Genomic DNA, 19155 nt, shown 5'->3' on the forward strand with positions numbered 1-19155 from the left:
AAATTTACATATTTAATAATGATGAACTTTTTATATTTTGAACTTGATCAATATTCTTTGCACTCATCTTTGTATGTAATTATTTATGTTTATTATCTGTTTATGTGTTCTCTTTAAGGTATGTATACATATACAGTTATTTGAACTGAGAGATTTCATTGAAATCTCACTCTGCATGCCATTTTTTAGGGTATTCAAATTTACTTTGGTTCCGGTAAAATTGAACCGATTATTAATTAAACACTACGGAAAAAAAAATTGAATAATGATGATGGGAAAATAGAATACATAGAAGATAGTAGTTTTTATGTAACTTAAATTAAATATTTCTTACAACAGATTCTTTTATGACAACATAAAATGTTTTGATAAATGTTAATTTACAACCGATTTAAAAAATCCCTTTCGGCACGTCGGAAGGCGGAGGTAGATTTTACCGATGCTAAGTAAGAGATAAAAAAGATTTTCACCTTAAAGTGAAGAAAAACTTAAAATTTACTCAATATGACAATGGTAGCATGTGAAAAAAGTTTCACATGTTTATCATATGACAAGAAACATGTTATTCCAGCAACATTTTGGTCATCCTTTGCCGTAAGGGTCGGTCATATCAAAAATTGTTACAGACAAAAGTTTTAGGTAATGTTTAGAGGACTAACGACCACTTTAAACCGATTCGGTACTGTGCCTAAAGGGAGGTATGATATTTTGTCTTCGAAACTCAATTTTTTTCACCCCCTGGGCCAACGATTGATGATATCAAAAAGCTTTACTTTATACGTTTTAGGCTTATCCAAAGAACAGTAAGAACTTTAAACGAATTCGATATTTTACTTAATGAAAAATTATGGTAGTGTTATTCTATCCACAAGAAAATGAAATATATATATATAAACTCTTGAACTGACGGTGGTTTTGGGGTCTGGAGGATGTGAAACGCGAAACGTCGAAATTTTTGGAAAGTCGAATCATGGTACCTGTTACAGTAGGTAGCTTTTTTTATGAAATCTACCTAAAACAAGAAGTTCTAAATTCAATTCATATCTTCGTTTTATATGTGTTAAAATAATATTTTTTTTTTTTATAAAATCCATTTACTTTAACGATTTTATTATTTTTTTTTTTTAATTTTCTATGGTAAACACGAATATGTTTCTTCCAGATAATTAATTTCTAACTATAAAAAATCTAAAAGATGAACTCAAAAATTTTTGGCCTACCATAGAGGATTAAAAATATACATAATTTTCAACATCAATTGAAATTCACTGCTATATAAATACAATAGGAAATGCACTGATTCGCTATTTAAAGGTTATGATGTGATAATTTCACCAAAAGTAAATGGTTTCGGTTGAACCGCAAACATTAAAATAATAATAACTTTTAAGCAATTTTTTTTTTTACATTAGAAACGAATATATTTTGTTAGCTTTGTAATTTTGTAACCTCCGGTTACAGTTCCGCGCAGCGTTCAATCAGTGCAAACCATTCAGACTTACTGATACTATTTCTTATTCTAAATTCATGGAATGAAAATTTGATCGACAGTATTATCTTATAGACGCTCGTGTAACTTGAATGTTTTTTCGTAAATAGTCTTTCCATCGAATTGAAATCTATACGTACTTCGAAATTCTAGACACCGTTAGGCACGTTGCATTTATTCTAATTCTGATTTTTTTTGAGACATAGGTTTTTGGTTCCATTTTGACAACTTGTTTTCCTACAAGTTACGTTTTTTGTAATCCATCTATTTTTAAATTAAAAGTAAAACAAACATGAAATAAAACCAACTTAAAGTAATAAAAAGAAATAAAATATTTAACAATATAGATTTTTTTCACTTGTTCTTTATTTCAATTGTTTCAAGTCAGGAGCAGATTAAATTAAATGGAATATTTGATCCTGACAGGTAGAAAATTTAAAACGAATGTCATTATTTTTTAGTACTTTAGATCATGTAGTTTGTTATATCCTTTGAATTGTTTTATTTTTACTTCCTTGTACGAAGTAAAGGAATACGTACGTATGCACGTATTTAAATTTAATACGATATATAAGATCAATGGTATGTATCTCGCATAACTCAAAAACGATAGGATATTGAAGTTTTGGATTTAGGACTGTTGTAACATCTAGTTGTGCACCTCTCCTTTTGATAGCAATCGACTGAACCAAAAGAGTTCAAAAAAGCCTTTTTATCTTCCCTTGTTCTTAAAATTTTCTTCCGCTTCATATTCATTTTCTTCTCGTTTTTCTGATATGTATTATTTCATCAAGCTATCTTTCTTTTTCCTGTATGATCGCTTCTTTTTCATCTTTGATTAGTCATCAAATAATCCAGTAATAAAAATTGAGTACTTTACACCGTAAGGTCGAAATTAACATTTGTAACCAGCATGCAAGAGTTCACTAAACGGAATAGTTTAATTACTATTAACTTTTGTCTATACGATACACCAGAAATCTGAAACTTTTGTTAATCACCAACTCACGAAAAAACAAATAATTCTGATCAAGAATAGTAATAATAGTAAATAATTCTGATCAAATCACGAGTAATAAAGAGACTTTTACTCTAACCTAATATTTCATGTAAGATTGTTGAATTAATAATTTACTACGTATATTTTTATTAACGTGGACGTTTACTGTTATTATAATCATCTATTGTTTGTTTTCGTGGGTAGTAATCATTGAATGTTCTCTTTCATAGAATATATTAACATTTTATTTACTTATGGCTTCGTCAGGAGTAACTGATCGTAAATTTTTGATTTACAAAAACAACAAAAAAATTGCAAGTAGTTTTGTTATACATTTTTAAATAAATTTAAAGAAGAAAAAACTTCTCAATTTGACTAGTCTTTTTTGAAATTTATTTTTAAACCTTTTTCATTACTAAGTGCACAGATTTCGAAGATTTTATTTTGTAGTTGAAAATTTTCTGGTGTTTCCATACAAAGTTTGATCATAAATTTCCAAGAAAATAAATAAAACTTGAAGTAAAATAATAATAATAATAATAAGAAGAAGAAGAAGAAGAAGAAGAAGACAACTGACTTTAAAATCATTAAGAATAATTTGTGTAATTGGGTTTATGTTTATTAAAATTAAATGACAAGCGGTAAATTAAAATAAAACTCCTACAAACAATTAATTAATCCTTGATTTACGATATGTTTTATTCAAAATATATAATGTATTTTCAAATGCCTTAGTTCATGTTCGTAGTAGTTGCTTAAACTTTCTCAGTACTTGTTTTCTTTTTCTATCAAGGTCTAACTTCTAACAAGATAATTCTTTTAGCTAATACGTCAGCTAACAGTATTATTTTTTTTAAACTGTGTATTTTAACTGTGTATTTTGAAAGCCTACCCATATTTTGAATAAAACATGTTCTAAATCAAGAATTAGTTAATTGTTTGTAGGAGTTTTATTTTAACTTACCGCTTGTTATTTGACTCCAAAAAAAATGTAAATTAAAAAAAACTAATTAATAATATTTTAAAGCTTTTTAAAGTAAGTTTTCTTATTCTTCTTATTATTATTCTCAGTACTTGTTTTCTTTTTCTATCAAGGTCTAACTTCTAACAAGATAATTCTTTTAGCTAATACGTCAGCTAACAGTATTATTTTTTTTAAACTGTGTATTTTAACTGTGTATTTTGAAAGCCTACCCATATTTTGAATAAAACATGTTCTAAATCAAGAATTAGTTAATTGTTTGTAGGAGTTTTATTTTAACTTACCGCTTGTTATTTGACTCCAAAAAAAATGTAAATTAAAAAAAACTAATTAATAATATTTTAAAGCTTTTTAAAGTAAGTTTTCTTATTCTTCTTATTATTATTGATATTATTATTCTAGGATACCGATCAGCATTAAAAAAAAATTGTACACCGTTAAAAAATGCTGTTCAAAGAAATGTACCCTAAGTTTTTATATAAATAAGAAAAGCGTCTAATAAAAGAAGTTGGCTTGTAATTAAATTAGAATCTGCACTAGAAGGCACAACTTTGAGTGGTCTAGGTTCCCGAGTGATACATGTCAAAATATAACCCTGAGTATGTATGCTTTTACTCTTGAAATTGTAAAAGGAAACTGACAAAATATCCTTCAAATACTATTGGCATTTTTATTATTTATTGCATATAAAAACGATTATTTTTAATGAATTCATGGCTTGCATTTTAAACTACTTCAACTAATTTAAAGTACCAACATTGTTTACGATGGCTGAATGAAAAAGAGAAATACAAAGTTTTTAAATATTTTAAATATTAAAAGTAACTTCTACTGGTTCATTTAAATAATTATTCTAAGTTTGTTGTTCCAAATTTATAAAAGTACCTCTTATTAAAATTAATTTAATATTTACATTTATTTAAATATATTTGACGGAAGTCAGCCGTGCGCGCGAAGTATTTGTTGACAACATATTTTGAGTTATTTTCATAATATGAACCATATTATGATATGGTGAGGGACAGCATTCGTGGCTAATCCGGTTTTGGGACTGGTGAGTATTTAATATAAAAAACGTTGGTGAGTATTGCATTTAAAATATACCGCTAGGATGTAAATAAGGACATCTGGCTAATCTCTCTATCTAGGCCACTTTTTGGAATACAAAAAACGTCGCTCCAGAGCTAGGAGGGCATATAAAGTAAGCAAATGCCAAACATGATGCAATTACCTTGCTTCGCTCAGCGGCCACACTTCCAAGAGTGAGCTGTGGAACAGAATCAATAAAATCAAAGGCAACTTTAAGACCAACCATATCCATGATCTGGTTGAGAACTAATACACGGCCCTTAAGAAATAAGAACATACTGGACGGCAGGTATTCACCGAATTCGAGGGACTCGAATTTTAATGACAGTTTTGTGAGGATTAAGAATAGCGCTGACATCAGTTCTGAATACATTCTTCGGCGAGATACTAACGTTAACTGAGATCTTTAACACCCCTCTAACCTTGAGATAATCACAGGATATCCTAAAAATTTAAACTTTTCTGGCCCTGTATCTGATGAAATATTACATGTTTTCATACAGCAGCTCCCAGATGAAGAATTCCACCGCCTCTTACACGTGTTCAACACTCTACTGGAATGAGATTGTAGTTATCCCTGTGGCTACACACAACAGTGACTTCTCTTCGGCAGATTACTACCGTCCGATTGCCTTCATGCACCTTTTGCAAGATGTTGGATAAATAGCAGACTGAAATGTCAGGAAGGAATTAGGCTCTTCTCCCCGTATCAATACGGGTTCAAAGAAAAGATATTTAATATAATATCATTTTTTTTATCTACGGAAACGAATAACTATGAGGCATTCGTTTTTAAGGAGTGGAACACCTCCTTACCACTATTTATATATGACCATAAATCTATAAATTCTATACATCTACAAAATGATAACTACAACGGTTACACACATCTATACAAACGACTCTTGACTCTGCTGATGGGAGTAGCTGTTCAATAATAGTCCTTGAAAACGAGATAATATATAAGCTTAGTACCGACTTTTCTTTGTTATTTTTCGAGATCTACGCAATCTACTGTGCCTTGAAAGCATGACAGCTTCCAGATAATAATTGACTTTAGGACTGCACTTGAGAGCGTGAGCTGTAGACAATCTGAACCACTCATTCAAATTACCTATGACCCTCTGTCAATAGTAAACATTTGTATGTTTTAGTAAGCATTTGTATGAGCCCCAGGCCATTGCGGCATCCTCGGAAATGAACGAACTAATGAAGCTGCCAAGACAGCAGCAACAAATAATCTCCGATTGGAATTGACGTGTGAGACCGACTTCACGAAGGCAATCCATTTAAATCTACCTACTTTGTGGAATAAGCTCTAGCTTTGAGTCTTCCCATGGCGTTACATGACATCAGGGAAAAGTCTTTAAGCAACCTTTTACCCCAAACAGCAGAAGACACCCTGCCATTCAAACACGACTTAGAATTGGGCTCACAAAGCTCACCCACCCCCACCAATTTGGCTGTCTTCAGCAGAATTGTGAGGCGTGTAGTGTGAAACGATCCGTAAGTCACTTAGTTCTAGATTGCCCAATGTTTAGGACTATTTCCTGTCAATTAAACCTGGGTTCAGATGTGACGACTTCTGAAGAACCGGAAGAAATTTTGGCTCAACCGGAAGAAATGCATTAAAAGATTGTTGTGGTGTCTTTGTGATAGTGGAATGAAGAACTAAATTTAGCGGTTTTGCACACATGAGATCCCTTACGGGAGTATTGTGTGCATAGGGAAAATATTTTTTTGGTCATGTTCCTGCTTCGATATTTTTTATCCATCGTTTTGTGTTTATTGCCCAATTAGTTATAAAAATTTAGTTTTATTTAATTCGTTAATGACTTTTCCCTGATGCGGCAAAAGGAAAATGAAAAAAAAAATTTTTCTGTTTATTAATTGTATGATTTGTAATATATTTTCGTAGAAGATTATTCTCAATTAATATTTTCAAAGCAACTTTGTAATCAAATTGTATATTTAAAATAACTGTACAACAATTTAATTAGATCAGCAGACTTACGTAAAATTTCAACAATCGGCTTAAGAAAAAAAATGTTCATGCATAGTTATAATTAATTTACGATCGTTCAGTTACAACATATAAATTATCTAATAATGAATTTGATATAGAGAGAAAATTATATTATTGTTAGTTGTGATTATCCTCGTAGCAGTGCGGTTATCCTTTCTCCTACGATAAACGCTGTGTGTCACTCTTTGCAGTCGTTTATACTCGTATAACGCTCTTTTATAAAACAAACTTTTTTAATCTAAAAACTGCAGAAGTAAATTGTATATTTCTTAAGGATGATATACTATAAAAATCTGTAAGTAAAATACCTTAATAAATAATTATAAATGTAATGAAACTATAAAAAAACTTTTCAAAATTAAAATTAGTATTCTTAGAGGCTTTTACTTTGTAGTTACCTATGGATAGACGTAATATTCTCATAATATGGACTAAGAACACATGGTGTTTTCTTCTTTCATGGCTAGAAAGAAGTTCTGATTTTACAGTTGTATTTTTCTGAATTTGAGAAAGTATATAAATAATTCAAACGCAATATTCGTATTTTACAGTGTAGATTATAGATATGGAAAAAACTATTTAAATATTACCATCAACTTATTATATTAATCACGTAATGAAACTTTTCACTTCTATAATTATGTACAGATAGCTATTAGTAAGTTACCAAATAATTCTGAACTGTATCTACTTGAATTAATTAATTCAAGTAGATACCTTAACTCACCTTCAAGTAATTACCTTCAAGTAGATACCTTAACTCACCTTCAAGTAATTACCTTCAAGTAATTACCTTAACTAATCTTCTTTATGACAGAGTTAAAATAAACATTAAGAATATATAGGTGTAGTATTTGTAATTGGTATATTGACCAAATGTCTAGTTTTGTTGTTGCTCTACTAGTAGTTTTGTTGAAGATTGTGGTGGTTAGTCAAGGCCAAACTACCATCAATTGCAGAAACTGGAAATGATATGGATTTTAACATTACTAAAAATGCAGTTAATAATCACTGTCAAATGAATTATTAATATCAGAGAATTTTGAATACGTACAAATACACTAACCTGGAAAATTAAATTTAAATTATTTATTTACGCTTGATGAAAATATGCACATAATGCAAAGATGTAAATATTTATATTTCTGTACATTAATATATGATAAACAATTTTAGAACAATATAATCATACTAAAATGTATATAAGATTTTATCGCTAGTTTTTTAATTGGAATTCATAACTCTTGAAAAATTCAACTTATTCAAATTAGATCTCTTAACTGCTCTAACTGTCAATTTGTTAATTAGGTTTTTTCTTTGGATGTTTGATTCATATTAAACTGAGTAAATAAGAACCGAAATAAAAAAAAAATATTTAGCTTAGAGCATATAGACCGTTTATGCGGAACCATGTTCGCTAATTTCGTTTTAGCAAAATAAGTCAAAAACAATTAAAAAAAAATTGATGTGATGTAATTTGAATATTTATTTTTTATTTGGATTCCAAAAAAAACTGTGTATCTTTAGATTTTATAATAAGAACAAGCCTACACAAAATAAAGAAAAATATATATAATTTGCAAAATCACGTACTCTGCTACTTCTCTTTTTCTGTTTATTCTCCGGAACCACCGTAAGGTATTACTTCTGAGGATGAATGACGATGATAATGTATGAATATAATTGATTTATAGTCTTGTACAATCTCAGATAAACCGTTCCTGAGATGTGTGGTTAATTGAAACCCAACCACCAAAGAACACCGGTATTCACCATCTAGTATTTAAATCTGTATAAAAGTAACTTCTTTTACTAGGATTTGCACCTTAGAACTCTTAACTTCGAAATCAGCTGATTTGCGATGACGAGATAACCACTACTAATGATGAACAAATCAATTAGGGATGGGTACTTAAACTGGAGAAATAACAAAAAAGACCCTACGCTTTAAAAAATATCACAAAACCAATTTTTTATTTCTTTTAACTAACTTAGCTATATATATTAGTATCCGTATTTGACTTTGACAAATTTTTGGACTTCAAAATTCCTTTTTAATTTCATACTAGTACTAGTTGAGTGCGACGGTTTAGGTCAAACTTTTAAAGGACTGTCATCCCTAAATTCATACTTTAATAATTTTAGACGAATTAGAAAAAATCTCAATTTTTTTAATAACAGAAACTTTGATAATTTGCATCAATAATTCTTATAATTGTTATTTAGTAGGGGCAAGAAAATGTGTTTAGCTGATTTGCGTTTTAATTCTCAGAAGAGTCGGGAATTTTTTAAATTTCATTTATTTTTCTGTTGTAAAATTAAATTTATATAAATTTAACAAATCTTAAAAAAAAAGTTTTTATAATAACAGCTCAATATACTTATTGTATTGTTTAGGAGCAGGGGAAAAAAAGGAAAAAGATAAATGAAAGAAAGAAAACGGGTAATAAGAAAACAAGGAAAATTATATTTGGTAAGCTACGTTAGGTTTGTTTTAAACGGGTTATTTATATGTTGTTATTAATTTACTCTTATTTTACAATTATAAGAGCATTCTGGGATCTTTTATAGAAATTGAAGAATTTCTCCTGATTCTATGTAATTGAGAAGCAGCTAGTACATACTTTTTTAAATAGTGGAATTTTAAGTTTTACTTCAATCTGTAGCTAATGAAATTTCGTATTCGAATGAATCTAGTTAATACTACGATTCAGTATTATTACCCGAAAGAGAGATTTGAAATCGTTTTATTCTATAATAATATTTAACCTTTTTGAAGACAATACCCATTTATAAACATTATATCTACATACATTTAATTAAGTTACTGTAATCTTAAGTAATAAACTAGGAACGGATAATTTTTGATTAAGAAATATGTGATTTTTTTCATAATTCTAACTTCTAAAAGTTTTGCTTGCTGTCTAAAAGATTGATTATTTGTGAATTTCTACATTTTTACATCCATTTTACAGTGAAATTTATCCTTTTCATACAGAGATTTTATGATTATAGTCTTTATAATAGTTTCAATTGAAAATTATTGTGTATTTAGTAGTTAAATAAGGCGCTATTCCACAAAAATATCAGTTATAACCAGACAGCCTATAATATTATTTCAAATTTGAAAATCTTATTTTCTAAGGCAGCGTTTCTCTATCTGGGGGTCGCCGTGATATGAAAGGGAGGTCGTGAAATTAATTTAAAACTTTACTGGTAAACAATAATGTAGGAAAACCATTACGATAACAATCTGATTTCTGTTTGAAATTTCTTTGATTTATCTGTCCCTATCGCATTCATATCTCACAAAACATAAGAACTGAGAAATGATTACCACATCTGTTGATTCATGAAATACGAGTATGTACGGTATTCAGTATCTCATCATTAATTTAAATATATTTTTATTGTTTAGTGTTAAGTACTGGACATGTTTATTTACTTGAAGTTTTTAATTATTCGTATATAAAAAAAAGAGTACAGGACCAACTAAACAAAAATACAAGTAATGTTAAATTAATTAATCATTCAAAAGAGGTATTTCAAAAAAAGTTAGACATGAAGACTTTGTTGACCTTTGATACTGTTAAGTGATTTTTCATGTAGTTATGGAAAGTAATATGTTTGTTGTAAGTACTACCGAATCATCCGTTAAACCTATCCGCAAATTCAACAATGAAGATTTTGGTGGCGAGAATGCAAGCGTAAAAAAAGGCCTTAATATGATGCCTTGAAGAAACCATAAATTGATAAGTACAATAGAAAGTTAGAGATTAAATTTAGTTCAATTTTAAAGAAATAAATTAGAATTATAGAGTTTTTAATGATTCTATTTTAATTTTCAATCATATAAAGAGATCTTAGAGTAAGACTTCGATAGGCTGAATTAACAACAAGAAAGTGCCTGAAGAAACGAACTCATTTCTGGTAACATTTACAATTCGGTACACTTGTTCTGCGGTGAAATGTCTTTTCCTGAATCTTAATTAGTCGCTAGAATTAGTTATTTACTTGTAGAGTAAATATAAGCAAAGTTATATTAAGCAAATTAATATTAGTTTTTATTATAACTTTATAATCCGTTTTATACTTTTCTGTAATTATAAAGATCTGATTTCTGTTTTTCTTTGAAAAACTAAGACGTTTATAACAACAGGCAAATCTAGTCACCGCTTGTTATTTTTCATATCCAAATGGTTGTAGATAAACATTGCTCCTGGCATTCAATACTTGAACATTGGCCAATGAATATAAAGCATGTCATGTCAGGGTTAGGAAGGAAAACGAAGGACGACGTAGTTTCTTACTGTTTTCTTCAACAATCGTAAATCAACATGTTAAAAAAGTATACCTGAATGAAGGTGATATCAAATTGTATTAGTTAAACCTTTATTCTATTTATTACAGGAACTTAATATATAAAATAAACATATTTACTATTGGAGAAAACAATTATGGCTAGAAAAGCTTGTCTGTCAGATATTTTTATGTATGAAATACAGAAGAAAATGGACCTGATTATATAAAGTACCGATTTGATATACTTCATTGTATTGAAAGCAATATATTTCATAACGTTTCATCAATCAGTAAGGGCAAGAAAGGTGTATTCAAATTAATTAATTAAATATAGTCTTACTAACATTACTATCTGTTATTATTTAAAAGCTACAATAAGTAAAAGTAAATTAATTTCTTAATTTTACAGGAAAATACATTTTTTTTCACTTTTTATATTTTATAAAATAGTTTTTTGTTATAATATGGGGTTGATATTTTGAAAAACGTTTTTGCTATTTTTAGATTCAGAAAATACTGAATATACATTTAACTTTACAACGAAATGAAATTGCAGCTGATATTCGTACATAGAAATAACAAAACATTTATTACATAAATAAAAAATTTACGCTTCCTTGAATAGATTTTATAACTTTTTTTTTATGATAAAAATTAGAATTTTGTATAAATAAATGAATTTATTGTACCAGAACGGGTAGTTTCTTTTCTTTTTTCATTGTTACAAAAATTGGAGTTTAAAAATATTTTATATATTTTTTTTAAAAATATTTTAATGAATTAATTTCCCACAGAAGCTTTTGAAGTTTGTCGTGAAAATATGGAAATGAAATTTTGAAACATATGAAAAATGCTATGCCTAACCGGAATTTGAACCCGGAATCCCCAGATAAAAGGCCAAAACGCAACCGCTCCACAACGGGGATTGACAAGACTGAATTCTTTAAATGAATGGAAAAGTTAAAAAATATATGTTTATAAGTTGTTTTTTTTTTTTTTTTTAATTTATTTTTTGAATGGCAAGTGCATAAATATTATTACTATTGTTATATTATAAATTTGTATTTTACTTTTCACCAGAGTATGCCAAACTATATATTTAGGTTGTCTAAAGCAATATCGTGAAAAATAAAATATATAAATATATAATTATAAATTGCATATTTTCAACAAAACACATTCGTTTGTAACTAAACACTGAAGTAACATATTTCAATCCACACACCAACTACTCGCCTCAATGCTATGAACACACGCTCAACCTCTTCTTTACACACTAACACAAACACACACACATTCACAACTACGAAGGATGGGCTGGCCTGTATAATATATAGAACCGAGTACCTAATACTCGTACATGTTTGTACCCTACGTGCAAGTGTATATTTACATATTCATGCATCTTAATACATAGTATGCTCGCGTTCAAATACATTTAATATAAATCCTTAATAGATTCAATGAGAATGAGAGTTTGAATTCAAATATTTACATTTTCTACTGAACAAACAGATTACCGAAAATATATGCATTAAACTGTATCTAGGAAAAAAAAATTGTAGTACTTCATGAGAAAATTTTTATATTTTCTACATATTTAGTCTGTAATATATGATTAACCTAATGGTAATACTAACTATATTTAATACATTTATTACACAGCTTGAATCTATATGTAGTCCTAAGTGGTTAAATATCATTAACTTCTGGAAATCCCTTTTTATAAAACTCGATAATATTCGTATTGTTTTTAGTTTATGTAATTAACATATGCTATTATCGAAATGAAAGTTTATCCAGAAATTTTTTACGCATGCAGGAATTATTATAACATGAGATATATACAGAAAAAAAATTGTGTTTTAGGAAAATGATACTTTCAATTGCTTGATTAAAGTTTTATATTTAATTTAGTCACTAATAAAAGTAATAAGAGTTAAATAATTTTAATTACATAAAAATTCAGAAACGATATACTGACTTAATAGAAAATTTAATTATTTCTTTATTATTGTTTATTCTAACCAATTTTTCAGCTACTGTTGGGTCTGGGGGTGTTTTTTTGTATGTGTGTATGTGTATATATATATATATATGTGCGTGTGTGTGTTTGTGTGTGTGTAGGCAAATGCAATTACTGCTACAGCTTGTCTGGCCTTACGTAACTGCAGATGTAGTGCAAAGTGTAAATGTACAAAGTGTTAACACATAGTCTGGAACAGACACAGGACGACTTCTCCTGAGACTTTAACGGTTAATTGAAACCCAACCACCAAAGAACACCGGCATTCATAGCCTTTACAAGGACTAGAATCTTAGAACTTTCGACGTCAAAAATCAGCTGATTTTGCGATGACCTCTTTAACTATTAGACTAAGCCGGTTGATTAATTACTTGTTTAGTTTTACTTTAATTAATAAATGATAAAATAATAAATCTAAACAAGTATTTTTAAATAGTATTGTGAATTTATAGATTATTTTATTTTATTTTTATGAAAGAGTGGGCATCAGCAGCCACGGTAAAAAAGCAAGAACGTTTTATCTATCGCTGATACACTTTTTTATAGACAGGCAGCGTTCATGTTAACTAAAAATTCCTATTCTTAATTTTTTCTCTTGTTAAAATTATCGATAAAAATATTTAAATCTTAGTAAAACAAGTCTCTGCTTATAGCGGCTGTTTATACGTCTAATCCCAAATTCATCAAGAGTTTTATTATCTGTAAAAAGAAAAGGAGTTTTAATAATGATCGTAAAGCAGAGCCAGATGACTTTGGAAAAATAATAAATAAAGCTTTACTAATAAAATTAAAATTCCCCCCAAAAAAAAAACAAAAAAGGATTTTAGACAATCTGTTAACTGTTTTCTGTTACTTTGTAATTTCGAAGAGTAAATGTATTTACTCACGTGTTAATGTGCGTTTATATGTATTCATTGGTGTAGCAATAATTATAGACCATTTTTTGATTAGCTTTGTCCTAAGAACCTTGTTTGGACAGTATAAAGTTTAAGATTAAGCCAAAATTCACCCACTAATTTAAAAATGATTCACTTAAACTGAAGATATTTATTTTTTTTAATTTCTTGTCAAAAACAAATTTAATATCAACCCACATAATCTAATTTATTAATAGCGGTAAACTCGTCACCGTAAATCAGCTGGTTTCATAGAAGTTCTCAGGTTCAAATCCTAATAAAGGTATTTGATTTTATTCGGATTTTAATACTACATCATGGATACTGATGTTATTTGGTGGTTGGGTTTAAATTAACCACACGTCAGGAATGGTCGGCCAGAGTTTGTTCAAGACTATATATTTACCGTAACAGATACATTACACTGAAAACTAGCATGATTTTAATTATTGATGCAACTATAAATAAAAGTATTAAAAAAACATTTATCACGTATTTCTGAATGTTATTTGGTTAAAAAAATAAAGTGAAGTATGAGTATTGATTTCTTAGTAATTCTTTGTGTATATTCTAAAAACATTAAATTATGCATTAAATTATTAAATTGATTTAGTAGTAGAAATGAAAACAAACAAAAAATATTTTGAAAATCGCATGAATTTTTAGTGATCTACTGAAAAAACGTACCTTTTCAACAAGATTAACACGTAATTGAAAAGACCCATAACTTCTATTTCTTGAAATAATGAAAATTCAAAATTACTTTAAAATTCTAAACTTCTATGTAAACGAAAGGTTTTTCTTGTATTTTAGTATATAAATTAAAAAAATAAATAAATAAACTGTTTCACAATTTATTTTAAAATTAAATATTTAAATAGAAAATTGTGGCTTTCCTACAAAGCGTAGGGCTACTTTTATTTTTAATTTTTGTTACTTTTTTATTAGAGCTTTTGTTTTTTTTAGTTGTTATGCTGACAGTTTTATTTTTTATTTAAACAATCTTGAACATTTTTTTTTGCTTTTAAAGTATTTTATTTGCGGTTTGAAAAAGGTAGCTACTCGATTTAAATTTAATAATACAACCCAAAGTGATGCGGTCGGAAAGTTTGATGCTGTGGCATTCTCTACACGTTTGTTATTCTTTTCAATATACTCCTACAAGTACAAAAACGTATCATGACCATTTATATATAGTCTAATGTGTGTTTGTGCGCGCGCGCACATACTTGTAACATTTTCTTTACCGTGAAATTAAACTTAACTATAAAATCTTTATTTATTTTATTGAAATGGAATATCTATCCATGTTCAGATCAGGAATAAAATATATTTTAAAAGTAATTTGTCAATTTATTGTTTACTAATCTTTTAGTTTGTTCTTTGGTGTAATATATATCTGTAATATAAATATTTCATTAAATTTCTATTTATAAAAAAAGCAATTAATAACAACTATGTTTAACTACAAATTAGCTACATTTTTCTTTTACATCTGTGTGCCGGTATCACGCATACAATAAAGAAGAATATCGATTTGTTGTGTAATTATTTATTTAATTTATCAGTTATCCAGATAAGAAATTCTTTAGTATTCCAATACGGTAAAACCAGTAGCTTACTGAATTTAAAAAAAATAATTTGTCGGATGTTTTAGGAGATTAAGAGGAAGAAAGTTTTGAGGCACATTTAAACAAAACTAAGAATTACAAAGATATTTGCGTCCGCATGTCAGGAATGGTTTAACTAAACTTCGTGAAATTTGGTAGGATCACTCACTTGTGTGAAGACAGATTTATTAATTTATTTTCTTTTATCATAGACTGATTCGATACATTAAATTGAAGGGCTGAATTTTAGAAAAATGTAGTCGTAGATATTTTCAGCTTTTCAAAATGAGACCAATCGACAAAGATCCTACCCCTAAAAATAGAATTTAATAATTCTTTCTGTTTCAACTTATTCTTTCTAAATGAAGTTTACGTACCTGTGAAATCAGTTTTCAACCAACATCAGGCACTTCTAAACGAACTGTTTAATGAACAAAACAAGTTCGTCAAACTTTACTAAATCTTATACTATTTGACTTGAAACTTCAATTTTTTATGTAAATGAAATGTTATCAGCGAGGAAATGTCAAAATTTCTCACTAGTAGTAAGTAAACAAACAATATTTTAAAAAGCATTTTTTTGTTCAAATATAGTCTTAACGATAAAAATAATGTTACCCAAAACAAATGTTTAAAACACTTTAGAAATTAAGAAAATATTAATTATTGGACTTTTAATTGAATATATTTTATATTTGTTCATTCATTTCACACAGATTTAGCAAAATTTTAATAATAAATTGAAATTTCTTACGTTGATAGAAAATAAAATCAGATTAGACTTGATTTTTTCCTTGTTGAGAAACATAAAATTTCAAATATATTTAACTTTTTTTTTTCTGTATGTAGTGTATTGTATTTGTATATGTATGTATTGTATATTTTTTTCTGTATGTACTGCTTCAGAGGTTGAGATGAGTGATTTGTAGCGTGTGTGAAAATGCCATGCCTGACCGCGACTCGAACCCGGGATCTCCGGGTGAAATGTATTTAACTTATTATTATTTAAGGCCACATTTTGAAATGTTTTGGTATTATAATCCTACATGGAAAGAGCAATCTTTTTATTTTATTTTTCTGGAAAACGTTTTTTTTTTATATGAGTTTATTTATATAGTTTTGCAGAACTTGGTTTTTGGTGCATTCATTAGACTAATTTAGACTTTTTTTATAAACCGTCATATTCTTACTGTAAATGATTTCTGTTTAAAAATAAGCGTTTCAAATAAATTATTTAATAGTCTTATGTATATAATATTGCGTAAATTATTTTTTTTAGAATATCATCAAAACAACTTATATAAAAAAAAAAAATATTTGATTTTACACAGTTGTATGGGTTACATGGGTAAAAAAAAGTTTATTATTGATTTTCCCGCTTTTTTATCGATGGAATATTTTTCATGATCGTAGTGAGAAACCTTAATTTAATTATACTAAAAAAACCACAAATTAGTTTTAGTAGACGATTATTTTTTTTATAATATGATGCAAATGTTTACAGAGAACAAAACGTTTAATAGAAAAAATTGATGCATATTCGAATAATGTACAAGATATAATTTCTTATTTACAGAATTAAATCGTAGCTTCATTCATAATATAATGTGGTTATTTATTTTAATTTAAATAAAAATACCATATTAATTTTTTAATACACATACTGTCTTTATATTTTAACGAATTAATCCTTTAATCTTTGTTTTATAATTAAAATTATTATTTATTTGTTTACCGATGAACTAGTATGTAAACTTACTAATCGAAATTAAAATTAATAGATTTTTCTTTAAAATTAGATATTAACATATACAAATACGTATAAAATTATTGTTATATAAAAATTCAACATTCGTACCACTTTTCTAGCCTCGTGTTATATGTAATGTTTAAATCAATCGAAATCAATTTCAGATAACTTATTTTGATTTTCTATATATTTTTTCATATGTGACCATAACCTCTTTTAGAAAAATTATTCATAGTAAAATGCCATAAACGTGAAATAATAAAAAAAAATCAATTACTAAAAATGTTATCCTTGCACTTAACATTAAACGATATTTATCACTGAAAATATGGTAAAAAAAATTTTTTACGTTCATTATTTTAAAAATTATTTGTATAAATTTATTTCTAAAAAATTAACGTTAGCAAACTTTATATAAATTCATTATTATTAAATAATGTACAATCTTTGTTACCAGTACGTAAAGTTTGTGCGTGTCTGGGATGAATAGGTGTGTAAAATTCTTGAAATATTCTGAACACAACAAATGAATGATTTTAATGTCTAAATACATATATTTATAAGCTAGATTATGAATTGATGCAGAGTTAATACAAGATTATACTCAGGAAAATCTTGCACTAATGTGTACGATATTTATATAAATAATGTTATATTATATACCTGCTGAGGAAGTGTTGATTTGAGTGTAGTTTTCTTACCGTGTGCAGTCGGCGGGCGGGGCTGCTACCAACTGCCAGCAGAGCTAGTCTCAGCACCCACACAGCATCCCGCGGCTGCGCGCGCTTCCCCTCCCCTCACAAAAAAACACCTCACACTACTCTTCAATTTATGTCACCTAATGACCGCCTCTTTTTCAACAATAAGTGTACAAAAAAAGAAGAAAAAGAAAAATGCAATTAGCTCTTAAAATGCAAAACGCAACGCGTTCACTTTTGCTAACCTTCAGAATTTACAATGTAATAAATTAAGCAATTAAAAGATATTTGATTTTGTCTCAAAAACCAATGTACACAAATTTAGAAGTGGTTTTATTTATTTCAATATGAGTCGATTTATGTGCAATATGTACCCACACTACACTAAAATTATTTACTATTCATTCTTAAAAGTGATGAAAAGTAATATACCGAACAAGTAATGAACAGGTTTTACTGGTAAATAATGAAATCAGCGAACAGTAATAATATTGTGTAAAAGTATCAAAAATTTTATTGTGTATTTAAAAACTAAATGTTAGAAATATTTAGATAGTAGTAATTGTTCAAATATATTTAGAATTCAATTAACAAATTATTAACGTAAAAATACACTTCGATAAATTCTATACACGTCTGGGTAATTTCAAGCTACAGAGGATTGAAAATTAGGATACTTCATAGTTTATATTAAAAGGCTTTGAATCATCACAATATCCCAGAGTCATTAGGATATTAACCACTGACGGAATTAACCACAAATAAACAACAATCTGACACTCATAAGTATCCTCGATAACGGTGAAACACATTCACAAACGAATACAGGTCGATCTGTTTAACAACTAATCACAATTCGTAGATAGGTAATTCTTAAGCTAAATTAATGGATATATAGTTAATAAAAAGAGGAAATTTTCATCCAATATATTTATTGTTCTAAAAAATAATTGCTACATATACACATTTATGTTCATGTAATGCTACACCCATTTACTATGGTTTTACTTTCTGTGAAAAAATTATGCAATAAACTTGGGCTTGAAAATGGTTTCAGCTGCAATAACTAAAACAGGCCATTTCTGTATACTATTACTTGTACTTGCTCATATTTTCCAGCTTAAGTTTACTTTACATCTTAAGTTTACTTTGACATCTTATTAAAGTGGTCGACTACTCGCCAACAGAACGTAATATTTTCTTAATAATTCTTTCCATCTTTTCACAACCAATTTTACTTAACCCAGCAATAGGTGATTATTTATTTAAATTATTTTTGTTTCTTGT

General features: G+C 27.9%; 1 protein-coding gene across 1 annotated transcript in view; it reads right to left on the bottom strand.

Moving 5' to 3' along the window:
* Positions 1 to 17898, bottom strand: part of LOC142320317 (uncharacterized) — a 523747-nt gene extending 505849 nt beyond the window's left edge. Inside the window, exon 1 of the mRNA XM_075358024.1 lies at positions 17834 to 17898. The gene's annotated coding sequence lies outside the window, so the exon portion shown is untranslated. The remainder of the gene's footprint in view (positions 1 to 17833) is intronic.
* Between the last annotated feature and the right edge of the window lie 1257 nt (positions 17899 to 19155).

The sequence above is a fragment of the Lycorma delicatula genome, chromosome 2 (assembly GCF_047948215.1).
Source record: "Lycorma delicatula isolate Av1 chromosome 2, ASM4794821v1, whole genome shotgun sequence".
Taxonomy (NCBI): domain Eukaryota; kingdom Metazoa; phylum Arthropoda; class Insecta; order Hemiptera; family Fulgoridae; genus Lycorma; species Lycorma delicatula.